At 36.3% G+C, this 16,989-nt stretch overlaps 1 long non-coding RNA gene across 2 annotated transcripts in view; it reads right to left on the bottom strand.

Moving 5' to 3' along the window:
* The window catches only part of LOC139081811 (uncharacterized), a 190,658-nt gene that overhangs the window by 35,746 nt on the left and 137,923 nt on the right, over positions 1-16,989 (bottom strand). Inside the window, exon 3 of one of the 2 annotated variants that reach the window (XR_011537162.1) lies at positions 5,219-5,258. The exons of the other annotated variant lie outside the window; for it this stretch is intronic. This is a non-coding gene — a long non-coding RNA (uncharacterized lncRNA). The remainder of the gene's footprint in view (positions 1-5,218; positions 5,259-16,989) is intronic. 2 annotated transcript variants of the gene reach the window in all.

The raw sequence follows: 16,989 nt of genomic DNA, 5'->3' as shown, positions 1-16,989 counted from the left end.
CTCCACATTTAATTTTATGAGAAACTGCCAGACTGTTTTCAAAAGTAGTTGCACAATTTTACCTCCCCACTAGCAATGTATAAGGTTCCAATTTCTCCATATTGCCAACACTGACATTTTGATTCTAGCTTTCTAGTAGGTGAGAAGTGGTATATCACTGTGATTTCAAATTTCATTGCCCTAATGACTGATGATGATGATCAACTTTGGATGTGCACATTATATATTCTTTTTGGAAAAATGTCCATTCATATCTTTTCCCATATTTAATTAGGGTATTTACCTTTTATTATTGAGTTGTAAGAGTTATTTACATATACTAGACACAAATACTTTACCAAATAACATGATTTGCAAGTATTTTCCTCCATTCTGTAAGTTGTTTCTCACCTTTTTTATGGTATCACTGCAGCATAGAAGTCTCTAATTTTGATAAAGTCCAATTTATGTGTATATACTTTATATTGCTCTTGCTTTTGGTGTTTTTTTCCAAAAAGTCTTTGCCTAAGGTGCAAAAAACTTACTGCTATGTTTTGGTTTAAGAATTTTATAGACTTAGCTCTTACTTTGGATATATGATCGATTTTGAGTTATTTTTGTGTGTGTGGTGTGTAAGTTAAGGGTCCAAATCTATTCTTTAGCATGCAGATATCCAGTTGCTCCAGAATCATTTGCTAAAAAGACTATTTTCTCCCTTTGAAATGTCTTGGCACCTTGTCAAAAATCAATTGGCCATAAAAGTAAAGATTTATTTCTGGACTCTCAATCTCTCAATTCCATTGCATTAATCTACGTCTGTCCTTATGCCAGTACCACACAGCCTTGAACACTGCAGCTGTGTGTCAAGTTTTGAAATCAGGAATGTGAGGCTCCAAGTTTGTTTTTCTTTTTCAAGATTGTTTTCACTATTCTGGGTTATTTGTGTTTCCATATTAGTTTTAGGGTCAGCTAGATAATTTCTGCAAAATTGGAAGAAACATTGTATCTTGATAGGGATTTCATCAAATCTATAGATAATTTGGGGTATATTGCCACCTAATAACATTGTCTTCTAAACCATAAAAGTAGAATGTTTTTCTATTTATTTAGGTTTCCTTTAATTTCTTTCAATAATGTTTTCTAGTTTTCAATGTAAAGTTTTACACTTCTTTTGTTAAATTTATTCCTAAATACTGTATTATTTTTGATGCTACTGGAAATAGAATTGTTTTCTTAACTTTATTTTTGGGTTTTCCATTTATAGATCATATAAATACAATTTATTTCTGTATATTCGTCATGTATCCTGCAAGTTCCTTTATTCTTCCTTAAAACCAAGGATGCTCGATGGTCAGATCTGGACATTATATCCAGAGGTTACATCTTCCAATAAATTAGTCGCTCCTAATTTATCTCTTATGTGATAGGACAGAGATATCTGCATATGGAAAGCAGTGTTGAAAAGAGCAGTGTGAATAAAGAAATAGAAAAAGGGAGCCGTGAATTAGTTGACATCCTGAGGACAGGTTTTACAGATCTCAATAATAAATACTAGCTTCTCCTTTTTCATTCTTAGCATCAACCATTTTATCTAATCAAATCTAATCTGTAGGACAGATGATATAAAATAATAAATTGATTTTTAATTTATCTGAATCATTGAAAAAATAAATCAAGAAGGCTGCCAAAATACATAACCCATGTTTTGCCAACTTCTCTGAGGTCACATTCCACTGGTTTATTTTTGGAACAATCAGGACTGCTATGTTCCCTTCTGGTTTTGCCCAATGAAAATGGCTCCCCCAACTCTTTATCTGCTCTACTGAAACCTGCTTATGATGTCAGTGTTGAAACCATCTTGAACTCTGGAACAAAATCCCCTTGATAGGATGTCATGTCTCCATTCACAATAGAGCAGCATGTAACTAATGATGTGAGTGCCCATGGTTGCAGGTTGCAGCATTGTTGTCTCCCTAGTCTCAAAATATTAGTGCACAAAAATGCTTGGGCATATGATATTTTATTAAAGGTTCAAATAATTACGTAGGTTATATGGAGGAAGAATCATAATGGCTGTATTTTAAAAGTATATTATGCCAAATTTTCTACGCGATCCAAGGGAAAAATACTTAAGAAGTTAAATCTTTTATAGGAATCACTATTTCCTAATTTAGCCCTCTTAACCTAAATTGTATACCCTCTCTGGGAGATTATCTTCTTCTTTTAAATTCTACCACTAGTAGCCATGGCATTTAACCCTTAGATTAAAATGGAGCTCAGCTCAGGATTATCTACCTATCTTTGAGTCTCAGTTACTCAGTATAGATTAAAGTCTCAAGAAGTTCAGATTAAACAATGCTTGATTGTCTTTGGTATTCTGCTTTCCACACAATAAGTGAGGGTCAAGATGCTCTTGTTGCCTTCAATGTCTACTCATCTTTGGTACAGAGCAGGCAGGGAAAGGACAAGAACAGGCCCATGTACATCTCACTCTAGCCAGGGGTTTTTGGGAAATGAATGACCTTGCTCAGGCATCCCTGCTCACATACTAACGGTATACAAAAAGAGGTGGCCATATCTATGTATAAAATGTTCTTATCAGGTTATACAAGCATCTCTCTAGATGGTTTATGGAAAACAAACCTGAAACTCACAGATTTACGGATCACGTAGAATGGGGATGGTCACACAAGCTGTGTAATTAATGGAGAATAAAATGAGGATATTATAAAACCAAAGTATCTCCCTTCCATATCAATGTTTCTACCTACATAACTCACAAACTTGTCTGTTTTTTCCCAAAGTAAAAAGTGCAGAAGATAAAGACAGCTGTTAAGGGAGCTACAGCATACTGTTTGGGGATTTCTCCAGGAAAAATGTTATATCTGTGCATGATACATGCCTGTAACCTTTGAATCATTAGTAAAGCTTGATGTAAGGCAAGATCTATATATCTCCCTGAGTTAATGGACAACTCAACCCTTTTTGTTAACACAGAGATGCATTTCTCATTGTTAATGTTTCTTTGAGTTGGTGTTACGTCAGGCGTATACTCAGATATACCCTTCCTTAAGATAAGCAGAAAGTTTCAGTAATACTCAAAATCCAGTAGGGCAAAGACAAAGATGAGTGTTTTTGTTAAGAGATACATGAGTTAATGCACACACAATTATCCACTTACCTGGGAAATCATTGCATTCAATGAAGATAGACATCAGCGGTGGTGGTGGTGTAGCAGTAAATACATACTTGTTATATTAATAAAGACAGATTCCAGATTTCAAGAATTGGCCTAGAGACAGGCCTGGGGACCATCATTAGTCTGCTATACCCTGTGCTGCCTCAGATGATAGCTGCTGGTAAACTGAATTAACACCTCTTCCTTTGCACTTACATCATCTCCATGGAATGATTTAAATATAATAGATAGTCTAGTTTATTGCTTTCTTAATTAGTGTATAAATTTGAATGTGATTAAACAGGAAAATTCAGTCTGAACTAATTCACTAATAAGTACACTTTAATAGTTGAAAATACAGGATTACTAGCCAGAGAAAAAGAGTATCACCTGCTAGATATATTCATGAAAAGACAATTTTCAGAATCTGTGGATGTATCAGGCACTGCATAGCATGATGAATAACAGCATCCATAAAAATTCTGGACATGGTATCAAGCACTACTCATATTTTGCCCACATTTTTGGTGGATTTGTGTTTCCTTTTGTGAAACATAAAACTTTCTGTAAACATTTCAATTAACTGTGCAACATTTACAGGAATAACAACATTAACTCAGATAGCCTGAAAGTTTAGAGGGAAAAAGCCAACTATCCATTTGTGTCTAGGCTCCTGACAACTCCTTTAATAGATGGCAATAATGTTTTTAAAAATTAGTAATATGACAAGACAAACATCTTTCACAAAAGGTGTTCTTTTGTGAGATATGTCATTATACCTACTGCATTCATAGTTTTAAAGGATACATGTATAGAAGTAGACATTACAAAATATACTTAGGATTATGTAGGTAAATATAAAAATCAAACACTAGTTGTGATGTATCATCATCAGAAATCATTGCAAGAATTTGTACACCATTCAAGAGGTAGTTTAATAGAATTTAAGATATTTTCTCACTTAAATAATTACGTTCCATTAACATGGTTAATAGAAACTTCATATTTTTTCCACTTAATGGAAAATTCAGGTATTTACTCACCAAGAATTTCAGATATTTTTCACTTAGTGGTGCAACAATTTACATCTATTTCTTTATTCAACAGTGAGCCATCATTAATCCAGACACAGATTTTCAGAATTTTTCTAAGGAAGCACATTTTTCAGATAAATGAAACAGAGCTCTTTAAAAGATATAATGGACCTTTCTGATGAAAATATCTGCCAAAATAAATGACATTTTTCAGACTTAATAACCCTCAAATTTAAAGATAGAAACAAATTAGAAATTTCAACTACTTTCATTACATGACAACACTTCTATAATGCATAAAATAAAAATTAAAAGTTATTTTAACTTCTCATAAGAATATATCTCTCTAGTTGTCCATTCTGGAATCAGAACTCAGGATTTAAATTCCCACTGATAGGTTAAAATACCACCATGTTTGTTATAAAGTTTATATTTTAGGACTGTTCAAATTTTCCATTGTTTCTGTGTTAGCTTTCCTATCTTTAATTATGATATCTGTAGATAACTTATTTAAGCTCAGTTATCCAATTTATGAAATGGAGCTGATTGTATACAACTCACATAACTTAACAGAATTAACTAGGATTACTAGCCATTGTAAGTAGTTTTGTTTTGGGCAATGTATCATTCACATAAGATATCTAGCCCAGAACATGTATAGATAATGATAAAAAAAAGTCATTTGCTTCTTTCAATTAATGATCAAACAAATTATACATGCTGGTAGGCTATATAATAGGCCCTGGAAATGCCCTTGATCTCAGCCCATATAACTCTGATTTCTAGTAGAGAATAAGTGAATCAATGGAAGGTAATTTTTATAAAATTTTGTAAAAATATTTTAGTGAAATTTGGAAAAGTGGTCCTTTCAGAAACATAAAAAATTAAAATAAGCTCCTTATCTATTTACCTATACATGTACCTGCCTACTTAACTAAAATCCGTTTAGAAAGAATATTAGTAATAGGTAGTAGTGCTGGTTACATGCCAAGTACTCCTCAAATACTGCCTTGCATTCAATACTTACTTTAGTCCAATGTTGTAGTTAGTATTAGGATCCTTATTTTCTGTAAAAGAAAGCCGAAGCAGAGAGGGGCTCAAATTCCTTTCCCAAAAACACATATGTAAGAAAAAAAATCACATATATAAGAAAAACTGAGGTAGTTCATATTAAGATTCTCATTTTATATAAGAAAATTGAAGTGGAGAGCTGGTAAGTAATTCCTCTAAATCCAGGGTTTGAATCCAGGGCTAGTCCTTCTCGAGTTTAGAGTTTTAAATGCCACATAGTACTGTTTCTGCATGAAATCTGCCTTAAGTGTTCCTTCTTTCAGTAATAGCAGCATCCTGGGCAACAACACCTTTTACTGATTATTTGCTGCTCAGGATAACATTTTCTTCTAAACTTTGTTGCCCACAATTTACCTGTCCCAAGCCCCATTTTCTTAAATTTCTTCTCATCCATCACAAGGGATTAGAGAAAGTGCTAATCAAATATACTGAACTTTGTTAAAAAATTAATCTTCCAATTATAAAGCAGAGTTCTCCACAAAATCATGTAGTGACTAACGTAGGTTATTTCAAGCAATTTGGCAGATGAGTCAAATGACTTAAGATTAAAACATGCCATGTAAATCTCCAAAAAATATTGTCAACAGGTTACAAAAGTTATATATTGACATCTCCAGGGGAAGACACAGGGTGATTGGCTATGTTTATTTGCTGACAGTTGAAGAGCAATAAATTGTACTTAATACTATTGTCGGAAAACATAATTCAGGAAACATGAATAGGAACCATGGGGATTGTTTCCTCTAAACAGACAAATTGAATTTCACCATTGAAATGTCTTTGTCTGGGAATATTACATACCATATACGGTCATTTCTATAATAAATGCAAAGAATATAAAATGCATAGAATCTGGCACATAACAAACATTCAATATATGTTAGTTACAATGATGATGATGACATATGCATAAAATTTGAATCTGCTTTTTCAAGTGTCTAAGTTCTTCTAAGTAATAGACTAAATCTGAAGAGCCGTTTTGGGAAGGATCATGACGTTTGTGCTGGGTTATACATGTTTTCTTCTGTGTCGAAAGTTATATGTTGTCTTCCCATACAACCTTTGCAAGAGGTGGGTCTTTATAGCTGAGTTTCATACACAGTATATATACTGATCCTTCTTTATTCTCATATATTTTCCATTTGCAATAAGTTAAACAAATGCATTTATATGAAGGACTTCTAACTAGAAGCAAAATCTTAAGCCCTTCCTTTTCTATGTTTATATAAATGCATAAAGCTTAACTTTCAACTGTAATATCTTTAATACCTTATAATCCACCTCAAAACTGGAAGAGAAATTGGGAAGGATTCTCATGTTTCTTGAATGCTGCTCTGTGGCAGATGACTTTAATATGTTGATATGTTCTATCATAACAACAGTTTTACGTTATGATTACTCCTATTTTTGATGTTAAAAAATTGAGACTTCAAGATTAAGTAACTTGATTTTTAAGACTTATAGTGCATATTGAAAATTAGCAGATTCACTCTCAGACTCTCAGGCTTTAAGAACTATAAGGAAGACTATAAAATATGTTTGAATATTTTTCCCAGAAACTTTCAGAGTGTTTTCCACATGTAGGAAGACTAAAAATGCTTACATATTGAATGAACAGATGAAAGCCACATAAATGAATGAAAATAAAAACCCAGGTTTGTGCTTTTGCTGGTAATTACTGGAAGTCAAACCTTTGTGTGCAGGATGAAATCAAACTGAAAACCATGCACTGGGAGTGGATATTTCTCACTATTTTGATCAGTGAAATGAAGAACTGATACTGTTCCCTGCACTGATTCTAAACTCCCTGAAAAAAATGACCGCTGCCAGCTTGAAACTTAATAACAGTATCTCCAAAGTCTATGTGTTATCACTCTCGTTTTTTCTTTTTTAATTATTTTATTGAGGTCATACTGGCTTATAACATTGTGTAAATTTCAGGTGTACATTATTATATTTCAGTTTCTGTTCAGACTGCATCATGTTCACCAAGAGTAGTCCAGTTTTTGTCCATCACTATACATATGTGCCCCTTGACCCTTTTCACCCTCCCCCCACCTCGTCTCTGATAGCCACCAATCTGTTCTCCTTATCAACGTGTTTGTTTATCTTCCATTTATGAGTGAAATCATATAGTATTTGTGTTTGTCTGACTTATTTCGCTTAGCATAATACCCTCAAGGTCCATCCATGTTGTTGCAGATGGAATGACTTCATCTTTTTATGGCTGAGCAGCATTCCATTGTGTATATATACCACACCTTTTTTATCCATTAGTGACTTCATGGGCACTTGCATTGCTTGCATGACTTGTCTGTTGTGAATAATGCTGCAATGAACATAGGGCTGCACATATCTTTTTGAATGATTAATTTCATGTTCTTTGGATCAATATCCAGTAGTGGAATAACTTGTTCATGCGGTGTTTTTATTTTTAATTTTTGAGGAAACTCCATACTGTTATCCACAGTGGCTGCACCAGTTTGCATTACCACCAGCAGTGTATGAGGTTTCCCTTTTCTCAACATCCTCTCCAACACTTGTTATTTCTTGTCTTATTAATCATAGCCATTCTGACAAGTGTGAGGCGATATTTCATTGTAGTTTTGACTTGCATTTCCTTGATAATTACTGATGTTGAACATCTTTTCATAAGCCTGTTGGCCATTTGTGTATTTTCTTTGCAAAAATGTCTATTCATATCCTCTGCCCACTTTTTGATCAGGTTGTTCATTTTTTTTCTTGTTGAGTTGTATGAGTTCTTTATATATTTTGGAAATTAACCCCTTGTTGGATATATGATTTCCAAATATTTTCTCCCATTTGGTGGATTTGTTTTTTATTTTGTCAATGATTTATTTTACCATGAAAAAGCTGTTTAGTCTGATGTAGTCCTATTTGTTTATCTTTTCTTTTGTTTCCTTTGCCTGAGCAGATGTGGTATTCAAAAAGATCCTAAGACCGATGTCAAAAAGCGTACTGCCTACCAGTTTCTTTTTCTTGGTGTTGTAAGTTATATTTCCAGGAAATAAATTCTGAGGTTCTGAGATTTTTGTCCTGAAGGTTAATCACAATGTTCTCTTAGGAGAAATTCTGTAAGGTTGAAGGAAGCAACCAGAGGGAGAAGGTGCACTATGATAGAGTTGCATCTAAAAGGAGCTGTGGACCAGTTGGAATGGTCCTGTAGCATGGCCTTAATTGTGAAAAAGGTGTTGTGGGCCTTTATAATGTACCATTGACTAATCCTTTGCTGTGGGCTTCCTCCAAGGAGGAGAGCATGACCTTTGGAGAGGTGGCTGGCTGTCTTGAGATGAGGATAATTCCTGGAGGGGGACTTAACTGAGAATGAAGTCTATATGCCATAGCACAGCATACACGTGGTTTTTTAGTAACTTGATAAATGATAATAGGAGTTGATCACACCATGTGAAATCATGTAAAGTCTTAGGGTATGGGCGGATGTCACAATTTCTGGACAGTTCTTATAAGATGTGCTGGATGTTCTTGAAGAAAATGCCTCTTCACCCCATCTTGGGAAATAATACTGGTGTAGCCACCTGGGAGCAGGTTATGAGTATGGTAAATTTTCAAGATGGTGCTTGGAAGTCTGTGGGCAACACTTCTCAACTCAACTTCCTGAAGCCGATAAAGGAAACATCTTCACTGGAGTGGAAGCTTGGTGGTCTGTTGGTGATGACTTCAGACTTAGCTCCAGAACAGTGCCATTTGTGTTTTTTCCCTTGTTACAACATTCCTAATTCCTATCTCTGTAATTAAGAATTCAATATTCCTTTCCCTTTAGTCTATTTCAATTAGACCCTCCCTACCCACAATCAAATAATACTTATTATGCTATTAATAATAGCAATGAGTAAAATATTCAATACTTAATATGTGACTGGAAATTTTCTAAGAGATTTTCACGTGTTAGAGTATGTTAATCGGGGCAAAGCTAAGCTGCTATAACAAAAGACCCAAAATTATAGTAGCACAAACACAATGAACTTATTTTTCTCTCATGTAACAGTCACAGTATGAGTGTTCCCCATCTCAGAAACATTTCTGCTCTTCATGGCTTTTCACGGATCCAGCTTCCTTCTAAGCCATTGCCCCACCGCACTTGAGAGAACTGTCATCATCTGCATGGTGGAAGTTCCACTGCCACTATCTCCTGACAGTTGGAAGAGAAGGTGTGGGTGGAGAGTTTACTCCTGCTGTCTTCATTCCCAGACCAGAAATGGCACATATCACTTCTGTACAAATTCCATTGGCAGATGTTTAGTTACTTACTCATAACTAACTGCAAAACAAGCAGGTACAAAGTGTCTGACTTGGCAGAAGTGTGTCTGGCCATAATTATAAGAAAAGAAAAACTGAATTTGGGTGGAAAGCAAACAACTCCACTAGCAGTTTCACTAGTGGCTTTTCTGATTTCATCACCTGCCCTTTTTCTCCCCTTTCCCCAAGCTCAAAATAAGCGTTTTCTAGTCTCTGAGGGAAACTATGCTCTCTTCAAACCATAATTACCATAAATCCTTTTCTATGGGTCTAGTCCTTGGTATTCCCATCATGGGGAGACTATTTGGGAACCAAAATCAGACTCCTATCTCTTATGCTTTATGCTTTGTCATCTCTTTTATTCCAAAGTGTCCCAACTTTTTGAATGAGTAGGATAGCATTAAGAAGAGGAAGAGTTGAATAGACAAAGGATAAAAACATGCTAGCATTAGGAAAATAGTGTCCTGATATAAAAGTCTATGTGTTCCAAAGATTAGAGATGTCATCCAGTCAATCACTGATTTTAACAAATAGTATAGAAAGACAAGAAAATGGTGGGAGAGAGGCTCCCACCCATAATCCTCCAACTACTTCTCCACAACCCAAGAAAATTGAATGTACCACATTATGACTCCTGCTTCTTACCCTTTTATTAGTTTATCTTTGGCTTGATTATGCTTACATAGATGGAATCCTCTATAATATAACATCAAATTCATAACTCCTAGAAAGAATTAACTTTACATAGGTCTGTGTTCCATGACTAGAAATGTATTCATTTAGACATTCTTCTCACCCTGTATGAGCTTATTCCAGTGATTAAAAGTATTCGATTAACTTTAAATAGTAGGAGAGACTTTAGAGATCTTTCAGCTAAACTTCTTCATGTTAAACATTGGAGAAAGTGGTTTAATAGTTTACACAATATCACGTAGCTTATTTATTTCAGGTCAGGACTAGAACTTTGGTCTACTGATTCATGCTAATATTCCTTCTGGTACACCTCACTGCCTTTCCATTCTCTTCCTCTCTTCGTTTTCAACATAATTATCCTTGTCATCCACTTTCTAACCATCTGACATTTTAATTAACTTTTCTAACATCAGAATCTAGAAGCAGATGAGCATTCTATTTTTTCTGTAATTCAGTCTACCCTTAAAGTGGCATTTCCCAAAGTATGTTCAGCTCAACTGTAGCCCTGTGGAAATGTTCTATGTAAAATAGATTCCTGGGAAATTGGTTTGAGAACTGTTGTTCATTATGACTTCTCTGAAATGTATAATATACAATAACATAATGAATGCTCTGTGAAATAAATCTTTTAAAGAGAAATTTGTTTAACTTTTCTTAAACCACTACAGTTATGCATTGCTTAATGACAGGGATATGTTCTGAGAAACGTGTCATTAGGTGATTTCTTCATTGTACGAATGTCACAGAATGTACTTACACAAATCTAGATGGTATAGCCTACTACGCATCTAGGCTCACCATATGGGACAACCCTAGTATATTCAGTCCATTGTTGACCAAAACACCATTATGTGGTGTATTACTGTATTTTTCAAATGTTATTTACAATCTTTCTTCTCTCTGTCTACACAATTCAACTGCTCTGTGGACTCTTTGGGAGAGCTACCTCAGTCACATCCTGTTACTCTTAGGAAGTCTCTCAGATTGAAGCAATGATCAACCTGGAAATACTATTTCATATTCTGAGACTTCTAGATAAAGTCTGTTGTTGAAATCTGAGGTGTGTGCCCACAACACTGATTGTCAATTCAATAAACATTTTAAAGAATTCAGAATGATCTATATTATTAAAATTATATATCATATATTGCCAGTGTATTCACTGATTGTTCTAATATGTTAAAAAGCAGAATAAAATAGAGTTATGAGTTCTGGGAAAAATGTGGTTGAAATTTTAAACAGGCTAATCAGGACATCCCTAAGAAGAGTATCCCTGAGAAAATGATATTTCAGTAAAAATCTGGAGCAGGTGAGGAGGGTGACCATTTGATATGTGGAGTGGAGCATTCTAAGCAGAAGAAACAGCCAGAGCCAAAGTGTGAAGCTGGGAGTATGCCTGAAGCATTAGCAAGGAAGTAATAATGACTGGGAGGATTGCTTGAGAGAGACGGGAAAGGCACAGCAGGTCAGGGAGGCAATGAAGAACCAGTTCCTCTTGGTGTTTGGGGCCCTTGTAAAGATTTGTGCTTTTACTCTGAATAAATTGAGAAGTCACTGCAGAACTGACTTATATTTCAGTTCAACGTTGCTACTTGCTGATTTGTGAAGAGACAAATAAAAGGAGGAGGGAAGGATGGTGGTCAAAGGAAAAAGCAAAGAGTACCTCCTAGAACGTGGAGAGTAGAGGCCAGAGATGAGATGGCTCAGATTCTAATGACAGTAGTGGAAGTGTTGAGAACCCATACATAACACTCTAGATATATTTTAAAGGTACTGGATGTGAGGCATGAGGAAAAAACCCAGAATCTATTGTCTAAATATTTTTGGCCCAAGCAAGTAAATGTACAATCAGGAGTACGCCTACCCTTGATTATTATGGGTGGGGGTGGGGAGTGCATTAGTTTTGACATGCTGCATTTCAGAAGACTACAAGATATGTGGACATCACAAAGGCAGTTACATATATGAATCTGGAATTCAGAAGAAAGATTTAAGCAGAAAATAAGAAAGTTGTAGTTGGCATCAAATAAATGGTATTCAAAACCAGTGCACAGCATAAGTGGACCAACGACAGAGCTCTGGGTTGCACCAATGTTAAGGGGAAGGGAGAAGAGGAGGAATCGGTAAAGGTGACTGAGAAGGAACCACTAGTGAAGCAGAAAAAAAATTAGGAGAGAGTCATGTCCTGATATCCAAGGGAAGTAGGAAATCAAGGTTAAGTATGTTAAGTTGTGTCCAATGTTACTAATAAATCTATTAAATAGAGAAGGGAAAATTGACCAGAAATTTGGCAACGTAGAAATCACTGGGGATATATGTAAGGAACTCTGGGAGCAAAACTTTGGTTGGATTGGATTTAAAAGACAAGAGAACGTAAGAAGTGGGAGGTAGTTAGTGTAGACAATTTTTTCTTAGAGAGTTTTGTAACAAATGGAAACAGCGGTGGCAGCAGGTGGTTCAAAAAATAATGTTTCGATCCAGCTGTTCCACCACCGGGTACTAATCCAAAGAACTTGACATCAACAATTCAAAGAGATTTATGCATCCCTATGGTCATTGCAGCATAATTTGCAATAGCCAAGACGTGCAAGCAACCCAAGTGCCCATTAACTGACGAATGGACAAAGAATATGTGGTATACGTATACAATGGAATGCTACTCAGCCATAAAAAAAGACAAAATCCTTCCATTTGCCATAGCATGGATGGACCTTGAGGTATTATGTTAAGCCAAATAAGCCAGATAGAGAAAGACAAACACAGTGTGATTTCACTCATATGCAGAAGATAAACAAACACCTGGACAAAGAGAACAGATTAGTGGTTGCCAGAGGGGAAGGAGGTAGAGGGGTCACATAAGGGGGGGGGCGCATATATATGGTGATGGATAAAAATTAGACTGTTGGTGGTGAGCACCATGCAGTCTACACAGAAACCGGTAAATAATAATGTACACCTGAAATTAGACAATGTTATAAACCACTATGACCTCAATAAAATAAAGGAAAAACAGTAATGTTTCCTTTTGTTTTTAAGATGGAAAAATAACCTTACATTTTTATGATGATGAGAACTGTCCAGAGACAGAAAATAACGTAGCTCATGTAGGTGTGGCGTTAGAACCCCCAAGAAAAAGACAAAATGGACTCTGTGAGGCTAACAGGGACCTAAAACAAAACAATCAAGCGGCCATGCCAGGACCAAGGTGCAGTCACGTATTCTCTTCTCAGAAAAAACGCAACTTGGACCTGAAACCAAGTGCTCCTCCTGACAGATGGCCAGAAGCCTGATAGAGCTGATTTTAGAACACCCGTATCTATAGAGGCGCCAACAAATCAGAGGGCTTTCAAAACAATGCCTGTGGTCTCTGGCGTTTGCCTTTATAAGCGCGGCCCTCCCACATCCTCCCTGGAGCACGCTTTCAATTTGTTCTGGAGGCTGCATCTCCCCAGTTTATAAACTGTATGAGCAATAGAGCTTTCCTAACTAAATTCTTGTATTCCATATATTTTTATTGATGTAGAGGAGAGCCCAAAATTACTCCTGGGGCTATGTATTGAAGTAGGTAAAGGGTAAAGGGGAGAAAGTAAGTGTGGAAAACAGAAATTATTGAATTTAGGCAGAATCATGGAGAGTTCATGTATGAGAACATGCAAGTATACAGGAACTGCAGATACCGCTCAATAAGAAAATGTGGCAGGGGAGTGGCTAGATTCTTCTGTTATTGCTTCTACTTAGATAATGAAGGAGGAAGTGGCCACCTGAGAGTGAGTAGGTATGAATATATTGGAAGTTTAATGATAAAGCAGCAGACATGAAATAGTCACACGAGTGAGGGGGGAAGTGATTGAACAAATTAAAAGTCCTAGTATGTTTGCCTGGTATCTTCACGGGCTCCTGGATCAAACTGATGCCAATCGACACAGTTATGTGTGGTGCTGGGGCTTTTTCCTAGTCACTTCTAACCACACATTTGCATGTGCAATGCGTTTAACCACGATTTTAGTTTGCCAAGAAATAAAGCAAAGCACAGAAGGATCAAAGGCTGGTCTTGTACTTATTCACCGTTAAAACTCTGAGATTGTATGGTGATTTTATCCAAGATATAATATACTCAAATTTGCCGAAAAACTTTCTGAGTAACAGGGAGCTTTTTCCATATTATTGCAAGAACCTTCCAAACGATGGTCCACCTTTAGTGTCTCATAGTGCTCCTAATTGATGCTAATTTATTCTGCACGCTGCGAGAAGATTAATCTTTATTTTTTAATTTTTTTTTAAGATTGGCACCTGAGCTAACAATTGTTGCCAATCTTCTTTTTTTTTTTCTGCTTTATCTCCCAAACCCACCCTGTACACAGTTGTATATCTTAGTTGCAGGTCCTTCTAGTTGTGGGATGTGGGACGCCGTCTCAATGTGGCCTGACGAGCGGTGCCATGTCTGCGCCCAGGATCTGAACCCTGGGCTGCCGCAGTGGAGCGCGTGAACTTAACCACTTGGCCACGGAGCCTGCCCCCGAAGATTAATCTTTATAATGCACTCTTTTACAAATGATATACTTTCCAATTTAAAAAATTATATACGTATTTTAGGTGAACACATGACAACACATGACAACAAAAAAGCTTTGTGTATAATCCTATCATCAACGAAAAGCTTTTACTTCCTTTATGTTTATTACTTTCTTCATAATTTTGTGGAAATATATACATTTAAAGGATAGAAATTAACACCGTTTATACAGTGATAAATATTAGTTTAACAAAATCATAAAAATATTTATTTGATCTTGCCTGCTTTAAAAATTCTAATCCTTTAATGATTCTCTTTTTATGAAAATAATTTTATTTTTGGCATTCAAAGCCCTTCACTAATTTCAACCCTTATCTTCACTTATGTCCCAGGCGACACAGATAAGCTACTGATGACACTTATTTCTTTAGTCATGACTCTCCCTGGCTTGAAATTCATATATTCTACTTGCTCTTACCTCCTCCTTGATTTTTATTTGGATATCTAACAGGAAATTCAAATATAATGTCTCCAAATGTGTGGTTTCAACTCTACTATGTGCTGGCCCCAACCACACTCCTCCCCGTTGTTTGTATCACAGTACATTGCGCCACTATTCACACAGATGCTCATTCCCAAACGTGAGAATCTCGGATTTTCCTCTTTCTTGCACTCCAATCCATCATCAAATACCGTCAACTCTACCTTCGAAATACAGCTTCAATTACACAGTCTGTCATTTCAGGAAGTTCTATACAACTCATCTGGAGTGATCCTTTTAAAATACAAAACTCTCTTAGCAGCTTTTCATCGAAGTTATAAAAAGGTCTAAACTCCTACAATGCCCTGTAGGCGCCTCATGTAGGAACTTTGCTCTTGAGATCTTCCTCACCAGAGAAACCCTTCCCTCACATCTTCTCACCATCTCACGTCAGTACTTTTCAAATGATGCCTCCTCAGAGATGTCATTCATAACTTCCCATGTAAAACAGTCACAAGCCCTAGCCTCTCTCTCGCTTCAACCTACTTTTGTATTCTTTCTCTCTTCTAGTCCCCATTTCACCCTCAGATCCTACTCTCCTCTCCAAGTGTATAGATTTGCTCTCAACTCCAATTGATCTCTCTCTCACACACACCCTTTGCTGTAGATACTCCTGTTCATTTCCAGCCTCCTCTTGAAAAAAGCTTTATAACAAGGAATTTCTTTTCTTGCTCACTCTTCTATCATCAGAATAGTGTTTTACATATAGCAAATGTTTTACAAATATTTGTTGCAAGAAAGGGGAAAAAAAGCAATAAGAGGAGGAAAGAAAGGAAGAGAGAAAAAGAAGGAATGCATTGCAAAATCTGAAAATCTTGATAATATTTCTCAAGGTCCAGCTTCACTTCAATATCCCTCTATTGACAAGCTTGAACAACAAAAAGAAAGTCTTCTTTGCTGAATTATCATGGTAGGAATTGTGCAAAAGGGACTACCTTAGTGAGGAAAATGCTCTCCAATGAGGCATTTGGAAATCTGTAGGAGCACTTTGGTGTCACATGGGGATGGGGAAGCACTGCCATTTAACATGCATGGGCCAGGGCTCTTAAGTATTCGGTACCATGCAGGAATGGACCTTTGACATTCACATTTTTTTTTTAAGAGGAAGATTAGCCCTGAGCTAACATCACCCACCAATCCTCCTCTTTTTTGCTGAGGAAGACCAGCCCTGAACTAACATCCGTGCTGATCTTCCTCTACTTTATATGAGGGATGCCTGCCACAGCATGGTTTGACAAACAGTGCATAGGTCTGCACCTGAGACCCAAACTGGGGAACCTTAGGCCACCTGAAGTGTAACGTGCAAACTTAACTGCTGTGCCACACCAATAATGTGACAAATGTGTAAATACAGAAAGGACATTTTTTGAAACATGAGAAAGAATCATTTAATGTTTCCAAACATTCACATCACCAATGGCAATGCCACTCCTGTTATTGAACTATCTGTATAAATTTCAGTTGTTTATTCAATATAGTGAAAGGATCTCTGGCTTTCTCACTATGTCTTCTACCAAAGGTATGAACAAGAGTCTGATTATTGAAGTACATATTATCATTTTATTTATTTATTTTTTTGCTGAGGAAGACTAGCCCTGAGCTGATATCTGTTCCAATTTTCTTCCACTTTATATGTGGGATGCTGCCACAGCAGGGCTGACAAGTGGTATAGGTCTGTGCCTGGGATCCGAACCTGTGAGCC

This window comes from Equus przewalskii, chromosome 2 (assembly GCF_037783145.1).
Source record: "Equus przewalskii isolate Varuska chromosome 2, EquPr2, whole genome shotgun sequence".
Classification (NCBI taxonomy): domain Eukaryota; kingdom Metazoa; phylum Chordata; class Mammalia; order Perissodactyla; family Equidae; genus Equus; species Equus przewalskii.
The sequence above is the reverse complement of the archived record's forward strand: the minus strand, read 5'-3'. Positions and strand labels throughout refer to the sequence as shown.